Raw genomic sequence first — 8,204 nt, 5'->3', positions numbered from 1 at the left:
AAAAATACGATATTCTTGCTTAACTAACGTTTTTACATAGGGATTAAGCATTTAGAACGAAATCTAATGTAGGAAAATGGTACTTTACTCTTGATCGGTACGTTGGGACTTTGAAAATATTCGGGCGTACGTGGCGCGCTCGGCGCTTCGAACAGCTCCGGTGTCCCCATTATTTTCGATTTACGGCTAAAATAAATTTTTCTAATTTTTTTCAATAACATATTCTTGCTTAGATAACTTTTTTACATAGGGATTAAGCATTTAGAACGATACATTGTTTAAAATAAGGGCACTTTACTCTTGACATTTTACGGTTTTTTCAATTTTCTGAAAAATCCTATCATTAGATTTTTTTAAAAATACGATATTCTTGCTTAACTAACGTTTCTACATAGGGATTAAGCATTTAGAACGAAATCTAATGTCAGAAAATGGCACTTTACTCTTGACATTTTTCGGTTTTTTCAATTTTCTGGGAAATCCTATCATTAGATTTTTTTAAAAATACGATATTCTTGCTTAACTAACGTTTCTACATAGGGATTAAGCATTTAGAACGAAATCTAATGTAGGAAAATGGTACTTTACTCTTGATCGGTACGTTGGGACTTTGAAAATATTCGGGCGTTCCAATCGCTCGTCTGTTGCATCATAGCGCGTCTCGGCGCAATCGACCGATTCGCTCGATCCATTATTTTCGATTTACGGCTAAAATAAATTTTTCTAATTTTTTTCAATAACATATTCCTGCTAAAATAACTTTTTTACATAGGGATTAAGCATTTAGAACGATACATTGTTTAAAATAAGGGCACTTTACTCTTGACATTTTACGGTTTTTTCAATTTTCTGAAAAATCCTATCATTAGATTTTTTTAAAAATACGATATTCTTGCTTAACTAACGTTTCTACATAGGGATTAAGCATTTAGAACGAAATCTAATGTCAGAAAATGGCACTTTACTCTTGACATTTTTCGGTTTTTTCAATTTTCTGGGAAATCCTATCATTAGATTTTTTTAAAAATACGATATTCTTGCTTAACTAACGTTTTTACATAGGGATTAAGCATTTAGAACGAAATCTAATGTAGGAAAATGGTACTTTACTCTTGATCGGTACGTTGGGACTTTGAAAATATTCGGGCGTTCCAATCGCTCGTCTGTTGCATCATAGCGCGTCTCGGCGCAATCGACCGATTCGCTCGATCCATTATTTTCGATTTACGGCTAAAATAAATTTTTCTAATTTTTTTCAATAACATATTCCTGCTAAAATAACTTTTTTACATAGGGATTAAGCATTTAGAACGATACATTGTTTAAAATAAGGGCACTTTACTCTTGACATTTTACGGTTTTTTCAATTTTCTGAAAAATCCTATCATTAGATTTTTTTAAAAATACGATATTCTTGCTTAACTAACGTTTCTACATAGGGATTAAGCATTTAGAACGAAATCTAATGTCAGAAAATGGCACTTTACTCTTGACATTTTTCGGTTTTTTCAATTTTCTGGAAAATCCTATCATTAGATTTTTTTAAAAATACGATATTCTTGCTTAACTAACGTTTTTACATAGGGATTAAGCATTTAGAACGAAATCTAATGTAGGAAAATGGTACTTTACTCTTGATCGGTACGTTGGGACTTTGAAAATATTCGGGCGTTCCAATCGCTCGTCTGTTGCATCATAGCGCGTCTCGGCGCAATCGACCGATTCGCTCGATCCATTATTTTCGATTTACGGCTAAAATAAATTTTTCTAATTTTTTTCAATAACATATTCCTGCTTAAATAACTTTTTTACATAGGGATTAAGCATTTAGAACGATACATTGTTTAAAATAAGGGCACTTTACTCTTGACATTTTACGGTTTTTTCAATTTTCTGAAAAATCCTATCATTAGATTTTTTTAAAAATACGATATTCTTGCTTAACTAACGTTTCTACATAGGGATTAAGCATTTAGAACGAAATCTAATGTCAGAAAATGGCACTTTACTCTTGACATTTTTCGGTTTTTTCACTTTTCTGGAAAATCCTATCATTAGATTTTTTTAAAAATACGATATTCTTGCTTAACTAACGTTTTTACATAGGGATTAAGCATTTAGAACGAAATCTAATGTAGGAAAATGGTACTTTACTCTTGATCGGTACGTTGGGACTTTGAAAATATTCGGGCGTACGCGGCGCGCTCGGCGCTTCGAACAGCTCCGGTGTCCCCATTATTTTCGATTTACGGCTAAAATAAATTTTTCTAATTTTTTTCAATAACATATTCCTGCTAAAATAACTTTTTTACATAGGGATTAAGCATTTAGAACGATACATTGTTTAAAATAAGGGCACTTTACTCTTGACATTTTACGGTTTTTTCAATTTTCTGAAAAATCCTATCATTAGATTTTTTTAAAAATACGATATTCTTGCTTAACTAACGTTTCTACATAGGGATTAAGCATTTAGAACGAAATCTAATGTCAGAAAATGGCACTTTACTCTTGACATTTTTCGGTTTTTTCAATTTTCTGGAAAATCCTATCATTAGATTTTTTTAAAAATACGATATTCTTGCTTAACTAACGTTTTTACATAGGGATTAAGCATTTAGAACGAAATCTAATGTAGGAAAATGGTACTTTACTCTTGATCGGTACGTTGGGACTTTGAAAATATTCGGGCGTTCCAATCGCTCGTCTGTTGCATCATAGCGCGTCTCGGCGCAATCGACCGATTCGCTCGATCCATTATTTTCGATTTACGGCTAAAATAAATTTTTCTAATTTTTTTCAATAACATATTCCTGCTTAAATAACTTTTTTACATAGGGATTAAGCATTTAGAACGATACATTGTTTAAAATAAGGGCACTTTACTCTTGACATTTTACGGTTTTTTCAATTTTCTGAAAAATCCTATCATTAGATTTTTTTAAAAATACGATATTCTTGCTTAACTAACGTTTCTACATAGGGATTAAGCATTTAGAACGAAATCTAATGTCAGAAAATGGCACTTTACTCTTGACATTTTTCGGTTTTTTCAATTTTCTGGAAAATCCTATCATTAGATTTTTTTAAAAATACGATATTCTTGCTTAACTAACGTTTTTACATAGGGATTAAGCATTTAGAACGAAATCTAATGTAGGAAAATGGTACTTTACTCTTGATCGGTACGTTGGGACTTTGAAAATATTCGGGCGTACGCGGCGCGCTCGGCGCTTCGAACAGCTCCGGTGTCCCCATTATTTTCGATTTACGGCTAAAATAAATTTTTCTAATTTTTTTCAATAACATATTCCTGCTAAAATAACTTTTTTACATAGGGATTAAGCATTTAGAACGATACATTGTTTAAAATAAGGGCACTTTACTCTTGACATTTTACGGTTTTTTCAATTTTCTGAAAAATCCTATCATTAGATTTTTTTAAAAATACGATATTCTTGCTTAACTAACGTTTCTACATAGGGATTAAGCATTTAGAACGAAATCTAATGTCAGAAAATGGCACTTTACTCTTGACATTTTTCGGTTTTTTCAATTTTCTGGAAAATCCTATCATTAGATTTTTTTAAAAATACGATATTCTTGCTTAACTAACGTTTTTACATAGGGATTAAGCATTTAGAACGAAATCTAATGTAGGAAAATGGTACTTTACTCTTGATCGGTACGTTGGGACTTTGAAAATATTCGGGCGTACGTGGCGCGCTCGGCGCTTCGAACAGCTCCGGTGTCCCCATTATTTTCGATTTACGGCTAAAATAAATTTTTCTAATTTTTTTCAATAACATATTCCTGCTAAAATAACTTTTTTACATAGGGATTAAGCATTTAGAACGATACATTGTTTAAAATAAGGGCACTTTACTCTTGACATTTTACGGTTTTTTCAATTTTCTGAAAAATCCTATCATTAGATTTTTTTAAAAATACGATATTCTTGCTTAACTAACGTTTCTACATAGGGATTAAGCATTTAGAACGAAATCTAATGTCAGAAAATGGCACTTTACTCTTGACATTTTTCGGTTTTTTCAATTTTCTGGAAAATCCTATCATTAGATTTTTTTAAAAATACGATATTCTTGCTTAACTAACGTTTTTACATAGGGATTAAGCATTTAGAACGAAATCTAATGTAGGAAAATGGTACTTTACTCTTGATCGGTACGTTGGGACTTTGAAAATATTCGGGCGTTCCAATCGCTCGTCTGTTGCATCATAGCGCGTCTCGGCGCAATCGACCGATTCGCTCGATCCATTATTTTCGATTTACGGCTAAAATAAATTTTTCTAATTTTTTTCAATAACATATTCCTGCTTAAATAACTTTTTTACATAGGGATTAAGCATTTAGAACGATACATTGTTTAAAATAAGGGCACTTTACTCTTGACATTTTACGGTTTTTTCAATTTTCTGAAAAATCCTATCATTAGATTTTTTTAAAAATACGATATTCTTGCTTAACTAACGTTTCTACATGGGGATTAAGCATTTAGAACGAAATCTAATGTCAGAAAATGGCACTTTACTCTTGACATTTTTCGGTTTTTTCAATTTTCTGGAAAATCCTATCATTAGATTTTTTTAAAAATACGATATTCTTGCTTAACTAACGTTTTTACATAGGGATTAAGCATTTAGAACGAAATCTAATGTAGGAAAATGGTACTTTACTCTTGATCGGTACGTTGGGACTTTGAAAATATTCGGGCGTACGCGGCGCGCTCGGCGCTTCGAACAGCTCCGGTGTCCCCATTATTTTCGATTTACGGCTAAAATAAATTTTTCTAATTTTTTTCAATGACATATTCCTGCTAAAATAACTTTTTTACATAGGGATTAAGCATTTAGAACGATACATTGTTTAAAATAAGGGCACTTTACTCTTGACATTTTACGGTTTTTTCAATTTTCTGAAAAATCCTATCATTAGATTTTTTTAAAAATACGATATTCTTGCTTAACTAACGTTTCTACATAGGGATTAAGCATTTAGAACGAAATCTAATGTCAGAAAATGGCACTTTACTCTTGACATTTTTCGGTTTTTTCAATTTTCTGGAAAATCCTATCATTAGATTTTTTTAAAAATACGATATTCTTGCTTAACTAACGTTTTTACATAGGGATTAAGCATTTAGAACGAAATCTAATGTAGGAAAATGGTACTTTACTCTTGATCGGTACGTTGGGACTTTGAAAATATTCGGGCGTTCCAATCGCTCGTCTGTTGCATCATAGCGCGTCTCGGCGCAATCGACCGATTCGCTCGATCCATTATTTTCGATTTACGGCTAAAATAAATTTTTCTAATTTTTTTCAATAACATATTCCTGCTTAAATAACTTTTTTACATAGGGATTAAGCATTTAGAACGATACATTGTTTAAAATAAGGGCACTTTACTCTTGACATTTTACGGTTTTTTCAATTTTCTGAAAAATCCTATCATTAGATTTTTTTAAAAATACGATATTCTTGCTTAACTAACGTTTCTACATGGGGATTAAGCATTTAGAACGAAATCTAATGTCAGAAAATGGCACTTTACTCTTGACATTTTTCGGTTTTTTCAATTTTCTGGAAAATCCTATCATTAGATTTTTTTAAAAATACGATATTCTTGCTTAACTAACGTTTTTACATAGGGATTAAGCATTTAGAACGAAATCTAATGTAGGAAAATGGTACTTTACTCTTGATCGGTACGTTGGGACTTTGAAAATATTCGGGCGTACGCGGCGCGCTCGGCGCTTCGAACAGCTCCGGTGTCCCCATTATTTTCGATTTACGGCTAAAATAAATTTTTCTAATTTTTTTCAATGACATATTCCTGCTAAAATAACTTTTTTACATAGGGATTAAGCATTTAGAACGATACATTGTTTAAAATAAGGGCACTTTACTCTTGACATTTTACGGTTTTTTCAATTTTCTGAAAAATCCTATCATTAGATTTTTTTAAAAATACGATATTCTTGCTTAACTAACGTTTCTACATAGGGATTAAGCATTTAGAACGAAATCTAATGTCAGAAAATGGCACTTTACTCTTGACATTTTTCGGTTTTTTCAATTTTCTGGAAAATCCTATCATTAGATTTTTTTAAAAATACGATATTCTTGCTTAACTAACGTTTTTACATAGGGATTAAGCATTTAGAACGAAATCTAATGTAGGAAAATGGTACTTTACTCTTGATCGGTACGTTGGGACTTTGAAAATATTCGGGCGTTCCAATCGCTCGTCTGTTGCATCATAGCGCGTCTCGGCGCAATCGACCGATTCGCTCGATCCATTATTTTCGATTTACGGCTAAAATAAATTTTTCTAATTTTTTTCAATAACATATTCCTGCTTAAATAACTTTTTTACATAGGGATTAAGCATTTAGAACGATACATTGTTTAAAATAAGGGCACTTTACTCTTGACATTTTACGGTTTTTTCAATTTTCTGAAAAAAAATATCATTAGATTTTTTTAAAAATACGATATTCTTGCTTAACTAACGTTTCTACATAGGGATTAAGCATTTAGAACGAAATCTAATGTCAGAAAATGGCACTTTACTCTTGACATTTTTCGGTTTTTTCAATTTTCTGGAAAATCCTATCATTAGATTTTTTTAAAAATACGATATTCTTGCTTAACTAACGTTTTTACATAGGGATTAAGCATTTAGAACGAAATCTAATGTAGGAAAATGGTACTTTACTCTTGATCGGTACGTTGGGACTTTGAAAATATTCGGGCGTACGCGGCGCGCTCGGCGCTTCGAACAGCTCCGGTGTCCCCATTATTTTCGATTTACGGCTAAAATAAATTTTTCTAATTTTTTTCAATAACATATTCCTGCTAAAATAACTTTTTTACATAGGGATTAAGCATTTAGAACGATACATTGTTTAAAATAAGGGCACTTTACTCTTGACATTTTACGGTTTTTTCAATTTTCTGAAAAATCCTATCATTAGATTTTTTTAAAAATACGATATTCTTGCTTAACTAACGTTTCTACATAGGGATTAAGCATTTAGAACGAAATCTAATGTCAGAAAATGGCACTTTACTCTTGACATTTTTCGGTTTTTTCAATTTTCTGGGAAATCCTATCATTAGATTTTTTTAAAAATACGATATTCTTGCTTAACTAACGTTTTTACATAGGGATTAAGCATTTAGAACGAAATCTAATGTAGGAAAATGGTACTTTACTCTTGATCGGTACGTTGGGACTTTGAAAATATTCGGGCGTACGCGGCGCGCTCGGCGCTTCGAACAGCTCCGGTGTCCCCATTATTTTCGATTTACGGCTAAAATAAATTTTTCTAATTTTTTTCAATAACATATTCCTGCTAAAATAACTTTTTTACATAGGGATTAAGCATTTAGAACGATACATTGTTTAAAATAAGGGCACTTTACTCTTGACATTTTACGGTTTTTTCAATTTTCTGAAAAATCCTATCATTAGATTTTTTTAAAAATACGATATTCTTGCTTAACTAACGTTTCTACATAGGGATTAAGCATTTAGAACGAAATCTAATGTCAGAAAATGGCACTTTACTCTTGACATTTTTCGGTTTTTTCAATTTTCTGGGAAATCCTATCATTAGATTTTTTTAAAAATACGATATTCTTGCTTAACTAACGTTTTTACATAGGGATTAAGCATTTAGAACGAAATCTAATGTAGGAAAATGGTACTTTACTCTTGATCGGTACGTTGGGACTTAGAAAATATTCGGCCGTACGCGGCGCGTCTCGGCGCTTCGAACAGCTCCGGTGTCCCCATTATTTTCGATTTACGGCTAAAATAAATTTTTCTAATTTTTTTCAATTACATATTCTTGCTTAGATAACTTTTTTACATAGGGATTAAGCATTTAGAACGACATATTGTTTAAAATAATGGTACTTTACTCTTGTGATTTTTCGGTTTTTTTTGATTATTTTGAAAAATAAATTTTTGTAATTTTTTTAAATACGATATTCGTGATCAGTGAACGATTTCACATATGGATTAAGCATTTAGAATCGTGCGGAAGCGTTATTAAAAAAGTTTACTCGATGCGATGGGACTTTGAAAAGTTTGTGAAAATTTTCATATTGGGAAAAAATGTGTAATTTTTTGTCTAGTTTACGGTAATGTAATTTATTTTAATGTTTACTAT

Source organism: Megalopta genalis, unplaced genomic scaffold (genome assembly GCF_051020955.1).
Source record: "Megalopta genalis isolate 19385.01 unplaced genomic scaffold, iyMegGena1_principal scaffold0051, whole genome shotgun sequence".
NCBI lineage: Eukaryota > Metazoa > Arthropoda > Insecta > Hymenoptera > Halictidae > Megalopta > Megalopta genalis.
The sequence above is the reverse complement of the archived record's forward strand: the minus strand, read 5'-3'. Positions refer to the sequence as shown.